This window comes from Dipodomys ordii, unplaced genomic scaffold, assembly GCF_000151885.1.
Source record: "Dipodomys ordii isolate 6190 unplaced genomic scaffold, Dord_2.0 Scaffold10, whole genome shotgun sequence".
Lineage (NCBI taxonomy): Eukaryota > Metazoa > Chordata > Mammalia > Rodentia > Heteromyidae > Dipodomys > Dipodomys ordii.
In genome coordinates, this window is record NW_012267226.1 from 17,557,345 (window position 1) to 17,573,478 (window position 16,134).

Consider the following 16,134-nt stretch of genomic DNA (forward strand, 5'->3'; position numbering starts at 1 on the left):
GGTGGTAGGAGCATGCCCTTCCTGGGAAATAATTATTTCCTTCAAAAGTCACTATTTCTTTCTAGGTCTCATACAGAGTAAAAAAATGAAGTATCAGATAAAGAAGACCAAAAGATAGCTGTATTATTGGAACTACAAGGCAGATTTTAATATAGCTGTTTTAATATAGCTTTAATATAGTTATGTTTTAATATAGCTGAAAACCAAAAGGAGAACAAAAAACAAACAAAACCCTGAACACCATGTTATAAGATCTGTATACAGTATCAATTGGTCTAGTGTACAATTAATTGAAGGCCTAGACATAAGAAGAGAGATAAGGCAAGGACTGAGAAGTTTTCAGAGCTGAGGAATGATAGTGATTTATAGATATAAGAAACTCAACAAACCAATCTTTAGAACAAAGCAAAGCCACGTCCAACAAGGCCTGTCACAGTGTGTTACATATCATAGGCATCAATGTTGAGAAGAAAAGAAATCTTAATAATCACCCCTTTCAAAAATGTATCATGCATAGACGCAATGCATTGTGTAGCTACGGTTTTCTGGAAAAGTCCAATCTTTTAGGAGTTGTTTTTCAGACCTTCAATAAAATTTTTTCTTTAAATTTCAAAAAAAAATGTATCATGCAAAAGGTACGTGAGTCAAACAGAATCAAGAAGGGTGTGTGTGTGTGTCTGTGTGTCTGTGTCTGTCTGTCTGTCTATGACTGTAATTATCACAGCCTTTATAGTATTAGGAGAAGTACCAAGATTTGCAAAGTGACTGAAAATCAGCAAGCTGGACATCTCAAAGAGCTGCTGGTGCAGCTCTCCTTTGAGAATCAGGACAGCCAGTAATTCCATTATAGACCCAAGGAAAGATTACACAGGTGAGAAAAGTAAGGAGTGAAGAGAGATCAACAGGTAAAAGCCTGAGAGGGATGCCAGGGTCTTCCAGCCAGGCTGCAGAAGCAATGAAGCACTCTCTTACAACTGAGGTCTCCTTTTATTAGGCACAGGGCGTGAAGTCAGGTGGGGCAGGGATATGGGGTAGTTTGTCACAGGAGAGACAGTGGCAGGATGGGAATAGGGGAAGGGGCTCTTAGTGCAGAGATTGAATCTTGAGTTATAAGGAAGCATCTGTTTTGAGCAGATATGTCAACTTATGGTAGGAGCCTCATTTCATGGCTTATTTCTTTTACAACTGCAGGATATGTTTGGGGAGACGGAAGCGGGTGGGAGATGATTTAGATTCATCTGGTCTTCAGGAAGGGCAGTTTTATGGGTCTCAGGGGGCAAGGGTGTGAGTGTTTTCAGTTGAAGTCATTTTCTATCAAGATATATGTGTGTGTGTGCATATATATGATTATTGTGTGTGTATACACACATGTCTTTTAAGGAAATTGAGCAGATGGAGTTAGTTCTTAACAGGGAGAGGCTTTGTTCTAGTCAAGTCTTTAACTGATTAGATGATGTCCACCTACTTTGCAAAGGATAATCTAACTTAAATGTTATTCTATCCCCAAACATCTTCACCAAAACACCAAGAGGGGACTAGACTTTCTTTAATAACAGATCCAATCTCTCTACAACTACCTTGTTTTGTGGTTGGTCAATGGAGGGAGGACAGCAAACAGTTGTCCCAAGGACTCAGGCAAAAATCTTTGGCTAAGGAAAGAAGAGCAGAGTACAGTGCTTCTGACTTGGAAGAGGGACAAGGAACTTGTTCTCAGGTCTTCAGCAGACATCCTTTGCTTCAAGGGAGAAGAATAAGATCTCTACTCCTAAGGATGGGAGAAAGTCATCCTGGCTCAATGCTGGCTGAAAGCCAGCTTAGATCTGCTATCACTGTGGAGACAACTCCCACCCAAAATTAGCCATGCATCTAAGGCAGAATGTAGCTGGGACTCTGAGAAGGAATCTCTCCAAGATCCAGGCACAGAGAACCTAATTATAGTAGCTGAACCAGAAAAACAGAAAATTCCTTAAGAACTGTTAGAATGTAGTTAGGGTAGCAGTGACACTCCAGTGACTTGAATACTAGGTTGAAATGAAGTTTAGAACTCAGGGGCGTTTCAGGTCTAGATACACAGTGTTTCATCTTCTTTTATTTACTGTTTATTCTTCCACACCAGAGATGATGCTCACTAGTAATATTCAAGATGAGTGAGAGTTGTGCAATGCGAGAAGAGCAGTGATGAAAGAGGCTGGGGGGCTTCAGTTAATAGATGAACCTGTTTATGACTGAGCGTTTATACAGGTTGAGCATCTGAAATGGAAAATGATTCCCTGAAAGCATCCTATCCTTTCTACTTTTCCCCTTTGGACCTGGTATAATCTCAGGACTTGGGAGGCTGAGATGGGAAGATTATGAATTCAAGGTTAGTTCAAAACAATAAGGGCTGTATTGTGAACCCTTGTCTCACATGAGGGAATACATGAATCAATAAATGATTAATTGAACAAAGTAATAAAAGAATTGCTCCATATCTGAGACTCCAAGAATGGCGGTGTGGTAAAATTGAATAACTATGGGAAGAAAGTCTTTGAAAGGACTATGCTTGGTTGGTAAAGGGTCCACTGAGATCCAGCTCATTCCACTTGGAACTGGTACCCACGCTGAAGCTCAGGCTGGCCTTGATTTGACCATCTTCCTAATCTCTGCCTTTAGAGTGCTGGGATAGCAGACATCTGCCACCATAACAGGCCTGATCTTTTAAAAATCTAATTTAAAAATTAAAAAAAAACTACAGAAAATAAAGGTGATTATGAGACACAACACTGAGACCTCTGTACAAGGTCTCAGAGGTTGCCCTGCTGTGGAGAGGCTGGGTAGATACCCATGTTGGCTTGTGCTTTCTCACCAGTTGGCTGAATGAATCCTTAACGAAGTTTTCTAAGACATACATATACCAATACTGAGCAGTTTAATAACTTTCAAACTTATAAAAGTGTTTGAAGAAAGAGATTTTAAGATGAGAAAGTTCTTGTTCTAGATGTAACAGTTTAAGATTAGGAATGTAGAAAGTAACGTAAGCAAACATTGTGAACATGTTCCATAAGGGCCGAAGCTTGGGCAGATTAATTGCTCAAGGAAATGGTAGTGTTGTCAGTTTTATTTTCCCTGCAATCTCAACAGTCTTATGACACAGGCAATAAACCATCTTATTTTCCTCCTTCCCTAAGGATTCTATACTTTCTCTTTTTCTACAAGGTACTTCTCTACCCTTTGCTACTCATCTTCTGATCCTTTGTCTTCTGAGAATTGTCTTATCCTGCTTTCTTTTCCACCTGCCTGTAGAAAGCTTAAGAGTCCAGCTTTTCTAAACAAGATACAGCATCCCATGAAGTCTTGAAAGATGTTTCTTAGCCTGAACAGGAGGTCTGTGTGGAAGGAGGCACACCTGGAGAGAAAAGCATGTGCAATGTACGTAGGTAGGAGCATTGTTATATTTGGCGAAGGTGTTGAAGCTGGATGGGGACAGGTGGCATTTGAAACTCAACCATATTAGCTTCCAGGATACAATTGCTCTCCTGAGACATTCAAGGCTTGTTATTTCTGAGCTTTTCCTAATGAGATTACCTGCTTCCTACTCAGAAAGACATCCCAGACTCTTCCTGAGGTGGGCTGAAATCTGTGCTTTTTAAGTGTTTGGGTTCTGCATTCATTGAAGCCAACTGTGGCAAGGAGATGTACGATACAGTAAGACATTTTGAGAAAGATTGCATTCACATAACTTTTACTGCAATATACAGTTATAAAGAGTTTATTTTATTTTATTGTCAGTCATGGAGCCTGAACCTCTGGGCCTGGGTATTGTCCCTGAGCTCTTCAGCTCAAGGCTAGTGCTCTACCACTTGAGCCACAGCACAACTTCTGGCCTTTTCTGCTTATGTGGTGCTGAGGAATCGAACCCAGGGCCTCATGCATGCAAGGCAAACACTTTAGCACTGAGCCACCTTCCCAGTTCCAGTCAGCATCCTACTGGGCCTGATTTATAAGTTCAGCTTTAATATAGGTATGTATGTATGAAAAGATAGAGTACAGGTGGTCTTAGACTTACAATGGCCCCTTACCATTGTATGCTGAAAATATAAGACAAAGTGGGTTGAGTACTATTGAGTATTTTAGCACAGCAGCACAGTACACCACAGTGATGGTGGTCCCTGGTGATCATGGGCCTGGCTGGGAGGTATAGCCTGCAGTTACTACCTAACATTACAAGAGAGTATTGTACTGGGTACAGCCTAGGGAAAGATGAAAATTCAAAGTGGAGTTTCTACTGAAAGCATACTGCTTTGTAGCATCAAAGAGTCTAAAAATAGCAAGATGAACCATCTTCAGTTCTGTCTACATGGAGAGAGTTTGGTACTGTCTCTGGTTTTAGGTATCCACTGAGCGTATTTGCACATACCTACCATAAAGAAGGTGGGAATCGCTAAAGAAGGCGTATAAGCTATGGGATCTTAGAAAGTTGTTTAAAATCATTGGTTCCCAATGACCTCATCTCCCAAATGGGAATCAAGTATGTTGCCTTAGAAAGATGTTATGAGAACTTAATCACATGAAAATACTTATGTTTAAGGCAGTAATCAGTATCTTAGAAAGCCCTCAATAAAAGGTATCTAGTAGTGACAGTGTTTCCAAATGTCAAATTGCTTTCAGTTCTCTAAATGCTAATGCTTATCCTTAGCTGCATAATTTTCTAGAAACCGGGGCTTCCACTTTTAAATTTCTGTTAACCTTTTCTTACCTTCCTGTGTTTGATCTCAGAAGCTGGCTCTCTCTTCAAGCAGAGACATTCCAAATCCCAGGGGCTCCTTGGGGCATTTCACAAGAATCTGTGATTTTGCATGGTAAAAGATTATATCTTTATTTTCACAACACTCAGTTACTGCCACACCTACTCCAGTGGAGTCTGCTTAGCATGGGAAACCTGCTTTCAGACCAGAGAATGGGGCTTCACAGAAGCCTATCTCTGAGAATGGGACTTCACCGAAGTCTACCTCAGAGAATGAAGCTTCTAAGAGACCTCTCTCTGAGAATGGGACTTCACCGAAGTCTACCTCAGAGAATGGGGCTTCAAAGAGGCCTACCTCCTGGAAAGGCTGGCAAACCCTGGGAAAGATGTGTTTCTGCTCCTGTTTTTCTTTTCTTCACTGTATAGGAGTGCCTATTAATCTTTTACTGTTCCTGCTGCTCATTGCACTTACTCATGCTCAACGTTCCCTTATTCAAGGCTCTTTCTTAAAAGTGATGACGACTCCAACATCTGATGAGTGTCTTGAGAATATGACTAACTCACCAGAGTTAAGTGCTACCCTGAAAACCCCTCTTATGGAGGCTAGTAGACAAGTCATAAGTAAATATAAAAGTATTGGGGGTTTCATGACGTCACTTCAACAGAAGGAATTGTTTGTAAGAGATTTACAAGAAGCTGTAGACATGGCTAGAGCAGAAAGAGTGTATGGCTACTGGAGACTTTCCTTTAATCCTAAAACATATACAATAGATTCATATAGATATCCTGTAGATAAAAAAGATGTAGAAGGATATTTAGACCAAAAGCTAAATAAGATTCCTAAAAGGTTGGTAGATGGAAGGTGGCAATGGCTTATCAGAGGAAAATGGTGGGACCCTCCATTACTAGAGGACCCCAGAGACTTCCCCCAGATCCATAGCCTTTAACAGGTGTGTATGGTAAGGATGGCAACCGTTGGAAAAACTACTTAGGAGAAAGAACTTCCTATTACTCTCTTTCATTTACTGAGAGACTTGCTAGATCTAGGTCTCCTTGGTGCTTACTATCAAAGAAGAAACAAGAAAGATCTTATGAGACAGTTAAGGCCTCTATGGAGAAGAGTAAATGATTATGTGAAAGGGTTACAGAAAAGACAGTATGAGCTTAAATTTGATATATGGCCAGATTTAACTAAGTATACTGAATATCATGATTTTTGGCCACAAATTGGGGGCCCTCTAAGCACAATTGCTTAGAAAAGATTTGAAACGTATAAAGTACAAAACTAAACAAAAGTAATTATGAAGTACTAGGGTACATGCCTTTCTATTCAGCACCTTGCCCATATGCTCTGGTTAATGGTTAATAGGTGATAAACATTGAAACCCATTGTATTTCTTAAAAATAGAGGTAAAGCTAAAAACAAGTGCCTGTCGTCATAGCTCGTCATCCAAAAAACAAGATCAGGCAACCAGCTGATGACCACCCAAGAACGAAGCCTTTCAGCAAGATTGTGTAACCTTTTGCCCTTTCTCATGGAGACCTTTGCTATAAAAGCTTGTTATCCTCTGCATTAAATTGCACTCAGCATCCACTCCTCTTGTGTGTGAGTTGTCTGTTTGCCATCTCCCCACCTATTCCAGTTCCTCCACTAGGTGTCCTCCATCGTCCCGACAGCCGGTCTGTGGCAGGTGGCGCCCAACGTGGGGCATGAAGGAGTCTCTTCAGCCAAGGAACCTTGGGAGGTAAATATCTTTCTCTTTTCTTTTTACCTGGAATAGTTAATCTAATACTCGTTGGGTGCTGCAGGCCCCTCAGCTGCGTCTGGGAAAGATAACGAGTGAATCATGGGGAATTCATCTTCTAAGAATAAGGATATGTTTGTCTCTATTTTAAAACATATGCTAAAAGCACGAGGCCTTAAAGCCTCCACAGCTGCAGTGGGAGAATTTTATGATTTTGTATTACAAACTAATCCTTGGTTCCTGGAGGAAGGAAGCCTTTCTCTACAAGGTTGGAAAAAGGTAGGACGAGGGATAAAAAAGTTCTACCAAGCTCATGGCTCAGCAGCAGTCCCTATGACACAGGGACTTGCGTATGGCCATAAAAGAAACGCCTTTTCAAACATATGTAAAAAAGGTAACCAGAGGCTCAGGATTTAATCCTGGACAAAAAGTATGTCATAATTGTGGCAAACCAGGTCACCTTCAAAAGGAGTGTAAAGCTCAAAAGCAGCAGAAGGGATCAGGAAAAGCACCAGCCTTATGTCCTCGGTGTCAAAAAGGGAACCATTGGAAAAATGAATGCAAATCTAAGTTCCATAAAGACGGAACTCCTCTTCAAGAGGAAACAAAAAACGGACAGAGGGGCAACCTCTCAGCCCCTCCCCAAGAGAGGAACTAAAGCAAACTATTCATGACTTGCCTAGAGCCACTCCAGGGAGTGCTGGATTGGACGTGGCTGCCACTCAAGATCATATCATAACCCAAGATAATGGGGTTGTACTGATAGAGACAAACATAAAAGGAGAACTCTCTTTGGGAGTAATGGGCCTAATCATAGGCCGGAGTTCAAACTATAAAAAGAATTTTGAGGTTTTACCAAGAATAATAGACTCAGACAGTCCTACCACTATAAAGGTCATGATAAGGTCTCTAAAAGAGACTATTCAAGTTCATAAAGTGCAGAGGATAGCCCAAATACTTTTACTTTCATATCTAAAGTTGCCTAATCCCACACTGACTCAAAACAGAAAAGGAGGGTTTGGCACCACAGATACTGTAGCCTGGGTTCAGGAAATTACAGATAAAAGGCCTTACAAGGCCATTAAAGTCAATGGAAAACAAATGACAGGACTCTTAGACACAAGGGCTGACAGATCCTGTATAGCTGGAAAAGATTGGCCTACGGCCTGGCCAGTACAGGAGACTTATTCTTCCTTAATTGGATTAGGGATGGCTTCTAATGTAGCTCAGTCAGCTCAGAGACTCAAATGGGTATGTGAAGGGCAGCAAGGCCACTTCAAACCTTATGTTATCCCCAGCTTGCCCTTTTCTTTATGGGGCAGAGACCTCATGCAAGACATGAAGATACAAATATGACAAATAGACTCCTCATCGAAGGAGCAAAATTTTTCATAGGGGCCACTGAGGAACAGCTTTATGCTGACAAAATAATATGGAAAAGTGATGATCCTGTATGGATTAATCAGTGGCCCCTAACTCAAAAAAAGATTCAAGCCTTACAGGACTTAGTTCAAGAACAATTGAGTCAAGGAAGAATAGAAAAGACTACCAGTCCATGGAATACTCCAATTTTTGTAATAAAAAAGAAGTCAGGAAAATGGAGATTATTACAAGATCTAAGGGCAATTAATGAGACCATGCATGACATGGGAGCCCTTCAACCAGGTCTACCCTCTCCTGTTACAGTCCCATAGGGTAGATACATAATAATAATAGACTTACAGGATTGCTTTTTTACAATAAAATTACAACAGCTATTACAACAAAGAACGACAAAGGTATTTGTGGGGCACATCAGGGGGCATAGTAATCTCCCTGGACCTTTGTCTCAAGGGAACAAGTTTGCACACTTATTAACTAAGGGAAGTCATGTAATGTCAGCTTTAGAAGAAGCTCAGGAAAGTCATAGACTACATCATCAAAATGCTAATGCCTTAAGAAAGATGTTTCAAGTGTCCGGAGAACAGACAAGACTAATTATCAGGGAATGTGAGGCATGCCCAGAAGTTTTTCATCCACAAAAAATGGGAGTTAATCCTAGAGGCTTAAAGCCTAGATGGATGTTACCCATGTAACAGAATTTGGGAAACTCTCCTTTGTCCATGTTACTATAGATACTTATCCTCATGCTATGGTTGCTACAGCCCATTCTGGAGAGGCTGAAAAGATGTTATTCAACATTTGGTTAAAGCCTTTGTGGATTTAGGAATTCCTAAGGAAATAAAAACTGACAATGGACCAGCATACACCTCTTAAGCTTCTGCTAAATTTTGTGCACAATGGAAAATCGTGTACAAAACAGGGATTCCATATAATCCACAAGGCCAAACAATCATAAAACGGGCTCATCAGACCTTAAAAAATCAATTGACAAGAATTATACAAGGAGGAGGGAAGCAATACTCCCCCCATTACACTCTTAACCATGCTTTACTGGTTCTTAATCATTTCAATGCTGATGAACAAGGAATAACCCCGATGATGATACATTGGGGCATGGAGAAAACTACAACTTTTCCTTTAGTAAAATGGAAGGATCTACTCACTGGAACCTGGCATGGGCCAGACATCCTGTTAACATATGGGAGAGGCTATGCTTGTGTTTTCCCACAGGATGTGGAATCCCCCATTTGGGTCCCAAACAGACTCATCAGGCCTTTCTCGGGCCCAAAAAGAGCCAGAAAGAAAATGAAAATACATCAGGAGAGAAAACTGGGGCAAAAGATGAAGACTCTCTATCACCACCACAGGCTAATTCAATAAAAACCAAAACACCACCTACGTGGGGGCAGATCGAGAAGCTGGTTGAAAAGGCTTGGCACATTTTGTTAATGAGTTAAATAAGAATGTTTCTCTAGCATTAAAGAGCAGCAAATTATTGATCAAAAATTAGAAAGCAAACTAGAGGCTTTGGAGGCCTTTGAAGTTAGGGACTGAAGTCAATAATCTAAAAACCCAGCTGACAACTAGATGTCATCAATCATTTAAAGATATTTGTGTTACTCCATTGCCTTATAAGGAGAGCTTAGATTGGGAAGCTACCAAAGTGCATTTGCAAGGAATCTGGAAGGACAATAGCTTAACTCATGATATAGGACAGCTACAGGAAGACATCTCAGCCCTTAAGTCAAGCTCATTGGCAGAAGACTTACAGAGAGGATTAAAAAGTCTTAATCCTTTAGATTGGTGGCACTACTTGGTTACATTTGGAGTCATAATACTAATTGTTATATGTGTTCTTGTTGTCTTTCCAGTCCTCTTCAAACTAGTCTTCCGCTCCATCTCCTCTATAGGAGAAGAAATTTCTCTGGCACATCTATAAAATAAACAAGGGCAAATGCCACGCCTACTCCGGTAGAGTCTGCTTAGCATGGAACACCTGCTTTCAAACCAGAGAATGGGGCTTCACAGAAGCCTATCTCTGAGAATGGGACTTCACCGAAGTCTACCTCAGAGAATGGGGCTTCAAAGAGGCCTACCTCCTGGAAAGGCTGGCAAGCCCTGGGAAAGATGTGTTTCTGTTCCTGTTTTCTTTTCTTCACTGTATAGGAGTGCCTATTAATCTTTTACTGTTCCTGCTGCTCATTGCACTTACTCATGCTCAACGTTCCCTTATTCAAGGCTCTTTCTTAAAAGTGATGACGACTCCAACATCTGATGAGTGCCTTGCAACAAGATTGTGTAACCTTTTGCCCTTTCTCATGGAGACCTTTGCTATAAAAGCTTGTTATCCTCTGCATTAAATCGCACTCAGCATCCACTCCTCTTGTGTGTGAGTTGTCTGTTTGCCATCTCCCCACCTATTCCAGTTCCTCCACTAGGTGTCCTCCGTTGTCCCGACAGAGCCGGTCCAAGCAAGTTACTTTCTTTAATTTGATCATAAGTAATAAAGTGGAACTGTATTAGTAACATCTGCGCTTTCTACTATTAGGAATACAGTATATCACATGATGCTGCAATTATCCATGTATTACAAAAGGTTATTCAATCTCATCATTACATTAAAATGATAGTGATTAGGTCAACTACTAGGTATTGCTATTTAATATTTTAAATAGAAGAGGTATGTATTTCCATATAATTAAAATATATCAGAATTTAATAATATCACAATTATTGTATAAAATATAATACTATAATGGTATATTTTATAACTGTAATTCAATATAATTGATTTCTCTTATTACTCTTACTCTTACATATTTTAAACAAAACTTTTACATTTTTTGAATGAAAATCCCATAGATTACAAAATGGTTCCTTCCATGTACCAACTAACCAAACAAACAAAACAGTAAGACCCCTCCTCCCATCCTAGAACTTATCACGATGTATCTTTCACTAATTTAGATAAATATTACTGTTTCCATTTATCAGTCAGCCTCTAGGGAACAGAAATTCTCATAATCTTATTTAATATCATCTTCTCAGTTCAAGGAACATATACCAGCATTACTCACCATTTGTTGTTTGTTGTAGATTCAAAGCCCAGTTAGCTTATTGAAAATGTACTTTAATATTTTGTTCTGTGGTCTAAGGATCTTGACTTCCTAACACACTGATCTTTGGAGATATATCCTAGAGGACTTCCAACTCCATGCTGCTATAGACAGATGATAGCATTCCATCCTTCCCTCAGTATCAAGAAAGATGCAGATAATCAACACAATGATAATTTTGTTTAACTTCTCAGCAACTGAGGCCACAGGCCAACCATACACCAACCCAGACAGAAGATCAGCAGGAACATAAGTACTGACTCACTTCTGAAGGGAGAGCGAGAAAAAAAAAACTGAGACTTCCATGCAGATGGGTAAGAATAATTTAGCTCATTTTCCTTTCATCCTCCATCCCTGCCGAACAGGCAGAAGCCCTTTCCACTGAGCCTGTAAACACCGTGTTCCAGGGTTGGCATCGCAGGTAAAACTAGCAATCCTGCATGTCACATGGTCCCTCTCATTGCATTTAAGGTTTTAAGATTAATTGCTAAAGGTTGAATGTGGGCTAGTATGAGACTAGAATTTCCGGGAGTGTAGGCATAAAGAGAGTTTGTACCCACTTGCTGGCTCTTCTCCATCGCCTCCCCTGAGTTCTCTTGAGAAATCTTGAGGTTGGGCAGACGTCTAGAGCGCCTTCCACCCGGGTGCAGGCCTGAGGGAAAGGAGAAGGCCACTTGAGAGGAAATGCACAAAACTTTGCTGTGCAATTTCCTCCTAAGAATGGTCTCCTCAAGCAGGGGGCAGAGCAGCAAGCCCTGTGACTTCTGGGCACACGGGAACATCCGCAGTGGGGGAAGAGAAAAGCAACAAGCCAGAGTTTCTTCAGGAATGGGCAGAAAAGTGTCCTAGGGGACAGGCAGGAAACTGGCCTGGGCCTAGACTGCTAGAGACTGGCCTAATGCCAGAAGGGGACACGATTACTGAGAAAGAGTCTGCCTCCCTCCTACACACACAAACAATCAGAAGACACCCTTAATGCTGAAGCTGAGCCAAAATAACGAATGGTTCCATTTTATCTCCACAGTAGGCCAGCTGCCCCAATTGCAGGACAGCAGCAAGGTATCCTGGGAGAAGAGGCAAGAGTATGAAGATTCTTCCGAGACACAGGTACACAAGGAAGGGCTAGGCCAAGGATGAATCAGGAAACCTCTTTGTTACAATCATGACTGCCCTAACCACCATGCAGCCTGGGAGAATTTGAACCCCATACTTAATTGAAGTTAGCCAACTCAGCTTCACCTCCCTGCCCCATGAATGATTTAGGAGAAGATGTATACATGCACCTTGTCATAAATTGCTCTCAACTTTATACCTGACAAGCCACATGTGTGTGTATTTGTTCCCAAATAAAAATCACATTTTCTCATTGTAATGGAGATACCTAATTATGCTCACAACAGATACTTTGTGTGTGTGTGTGTGTGTGTATGTGTGTGTGTGCGTGTGCGTGTGTGTGTGTGCATGCATGCATGTACGTGCCAGGACTAGGACTTGAAATGGTGATGCCCACTGCCTTTAATGCTAGCGTCATACCACTTGAGCCACACCTCCACTTCTAGCTTTTTGTTGGTTAATTGGAGCCGAGAGTCTCATGGACTTTTCTGCCTGGGCTGGCCTTGAACTGCAGTTCTTAGATCCCCGCCTCCTGAGTAGCTAGGATTACAGGCAGGAGCCACCAGTGCCCAGCTCAACTGTAGTTTGAGTCTAGTACTGAACTTTACAGACCGGCCTGCTTTCTACTGTGCAGGTGTTTGAAAAGTTTTAAAGGAACTTATTTTTTCTTTACCTTTCTCTATCTCAGTCCTCCCTGAGAGAAACATCAAGAATATCTTTACAGCTTCAGAGAAGATTCTGATGCTCCTATCCTTGCCCTGCTGGCCACAGGGGCAAAGGAAGGATTGACCAGTACTGCAGGAATACAGTTTAGGCATGCATTAGGAAATAAGCCAGCCCAAGGCCAGACGAAGGCCTCCTTCCTCTGTGTCATCTGGAAGGTCATGCTTCTGGGTTTTTAAGGAAAGTCCTCTATCCCACACCCCCACTGTAGAAATGCAGCTTTGAAGATAGCTCATAGAGCCCTTGTGTGGCCTGGCAAATTTCATAAGCATTTACTTGCTCTTTTTTTCCCAAACCTAGCTTTGATTATTTGTGACTTGGCATTGAGTTCAGGGAACTAAATTTCCAGTATCCTATACTAATTTACACAGGATGTAATGAAAGGTAAGCATAGCGAGAGAAGATGTGAAATCAATAAATTTTATTTCTCTATGATTTCATGATAGGCAATTTTATGAATATTTAACCTTTGTAATTCAAGTCGTATTTATGGTCTATTATGTGGCATTTACGCTCACCACCTCAGGTCTGGTCCTGTGAAATCAAACATAAAGCTGAGTTTTATTGTAGGTATACAAAACACCTTTGCCACTCTGATCCTGCTTTTATGATAGTGAAATTATCCTAACATACCTTTCTTTCTGTATTGGAAAAACACAGCAAATGAAATGTCTTTTTAAGGAAAATCCAGAAATGTGCACTCCCCTGTAAAACATCTTTCAACCAATTTGATGATGAGTATTTGGAAATAATAACTTTCCCCAATAACATCTCCAGTTACATTGTTATAACCTTACTACATCTGGGTGACATTTTATCAAGGATGTGGATCCCCAAAGTGTCCAAAATTTGAAAGTTTTATGAAGATGATTTATGAATTTCATCCCACTCATAGTTATGCTTTGCATGACTCATATCATCCTTATGCAAGGATATCAGTATTAAAAATGAAGACTGGAAAAAAACAGCTTCCAGAAACATGCAAAGGGGCATGCACTTTTTTTTTTTTAAGTCAGTTGTGGGGCTTGAACTCTGGCCCTGGACACTGTCCCTGAGCTCTTCAGCTCAAGGTGAGTGTTCTACCACTTGAGCCACAGTACCACTTTCGGTTTTCTGGTAGTTAATTGGAGATAACAGACTTTCCTGCCTGGGCTGGCTTTGAACTGTGATCCTCAGATCTCAGCCTCCTGAGTAGGTAGGATTACAGGAATGAGCCACCAGCGCCAGGCTTACACGATTGTTTTTTTAAGTCCTAGTTGTAGGCCTTGATTGCAGCCTAGTCACTGTCTCCTCCCCCCTCCCCCTCAAGGCTAGCACTCTTATCACTTGAGCCACAACTCCACTTCCAGCTATATTTTTCCCCCTCAGTCATGGGGTCTTGAACTCTTTGGCCTGGGCGCTGTCCCTCAGCTCTTCAGCTCAAGGCTGGCGCTCTACCACTTGAGCCACAGCGCTGCTTCCGGCTTTTTCTGCTTATGTGGTGCTGAGGATGAGAGATAAAAGTTTCACGAGTTTCACCGACTTTCCTGCTTGTGCTGGCTTCAAACCAAGATCCTCAGATCTCAGCCTCCTAACTTGCTGGGATTATAGACCCAAGCCACTGGTGCCCAGCAGGGCATGCACTTTTTAAACCATCCAGCAATTTCTCTGAAGCCCACACAAGTTAACATCAAGCATCAATAGGGCAGGACATGGAGAACCGGAACTGATTACTGGAGTCAGTGTAGGAGGAAGGCAGTTCAACACCTGACAAGAATTTATAATCGGGGGTTAGCAAAATAGTGTGTAGGTAGCCAGTGTCCAGGGAAAAGTCACAGTCAGAATCTAAAGATTCCGAGAAAAGCTAAGATTAAAGTTGAAACACTTAATGCACCAGGAGCTTGGCTTGCACTAAAACATGTGTCTTCAGATAATCTGGAGATTATACTTTTTGTTTTGCAAGTAAGAAAATTGAGCAAATCTCGGAGTCAGGAGTTGAATCTACAACTTTCTAAATTGTGGTGTCTACTTTCTCCACCCTAACCTGCATTTTGGGGTGTTTCCCAAGGCCATTTCCTAGTCATCTGAAACTCTCATTTACCTCCTCAGATAGCTACTTTAAGGCAAAGATAGATAGGTTAGGTGGGGGGAAAGGAGAAATGAAAAATAATAAAAAGTATCAATAAAGGCCAGACTAGGAACTACAACTGAACATTATTCAACTACCCACAGCTGTATAGGTAAGGGTGTAGATCCTGACCCACAGAGTGACTGAACTGGTTTTTATTTTCTAGAACTTGAAGAAATCTTTCTGAGAGTTTTAAACTTGTTCTTTTCATTTTTATAGGTGGTAGTATACACACATTTGTTGTTGTTGTTGTTTTGGTCGGATGTGGAGCTTAAACTCTGGGCTTGGTCCTGTCCCTGAGCTCTTTAGCTCAAGGCAGGTGCCACACAATGTTTTAAAATAAAAAATAATGATAAAAAATAATGATAACGAACTGTACGTGGTTCTCTTAAGTTACTGATATGGGTCTTAATCTGGAATATATTTCTAAGTATTAGTTCAACTGGAGATGACTCATGAATGAAAACATGCTATGAAATGTGTCCCTAAATTTGTTGACACTCTTCTCAAGAAGTATAACTTAATTCCTCTCCTTAATGGGGCCAGATTCTACTTCCTTCTAACAAATGTAATGTGGTAGAACTGATGGTGCGTAAGTCAGTCAAAAAGATAATTGCAGTTTTCTCTTTGCTTTTTCTCGCTTGCTTTGGGGGAGAACCAGCTGTGACATTATGAAGATACTCGAGCAGTGTGGCAAGGTCTATATTGTAAGGAACTAAAGTCTTTTGTTAACAGGTAACAGATAGCAAAGAACTGAGACCTGACAGCAGTAGGATGAGTGTGCCTCCTTGGAAGTGGATTTTCTAACCATAGTGAAGAGCTCAGGATGAGTGTATCCCCAGCTACCATCTTTTTTTTTTTTTTGGTCGTTCGTGGGGCCTGAACTCTGGGCCTGGGCGCTGTCCCTTAGCTCTTCAGCTCAAGGCTAGTGCTCTGCCACTAGAGCCACAGTACCACTTCTGGCTTTTTTTTCTGCTTATGTGGTGCTGAGGAATCGAACCCAGGGCCTCAAGCATGCGAGGTAAGTGCTCTTCCACTGAGCCACCTTCCCGCCCCTCCTCCCCAGCTGCCATCTTGACCTCATTAGAAAAGCTGAGCCAGTTACTCATCTAAGCTGTCCAGTCCATTCTAGTTTGCATCTACACAAACTGGGAGATAACAAATGCTGATTTTAACCATTAAGTTAAACAGCAGTCACAAATGCATGCGAGATCCAGAAATGAG

At 41.2% G+C, this 16,134-nt stretch overlaps 1 long non-coding RNA gene across 1 annotated transcript in view; it reads left to right on the forward strand.

Annotated features, from left to right (window-relative positions):
• Window positions 1-12,276, forward strand: part of LOC105980695 — a 19,140-nt gene extending 6,864 nt beyond the window's left edge. The window contains exons 2-3 of the long non-coding RNA XR_001174755.1: window positions 11,162-11,281; window positions 11,992-12,276. This is a non-coding gene — a long non-coding RNA (uncharacterized LOC105980695). The remainder of the gene's footprint in view (window positions 1-11,161; window positions 11,282-11,991) is intronic.
• Window positions 12,277-16,134: the final 3,858 nt, after the last annotated feature.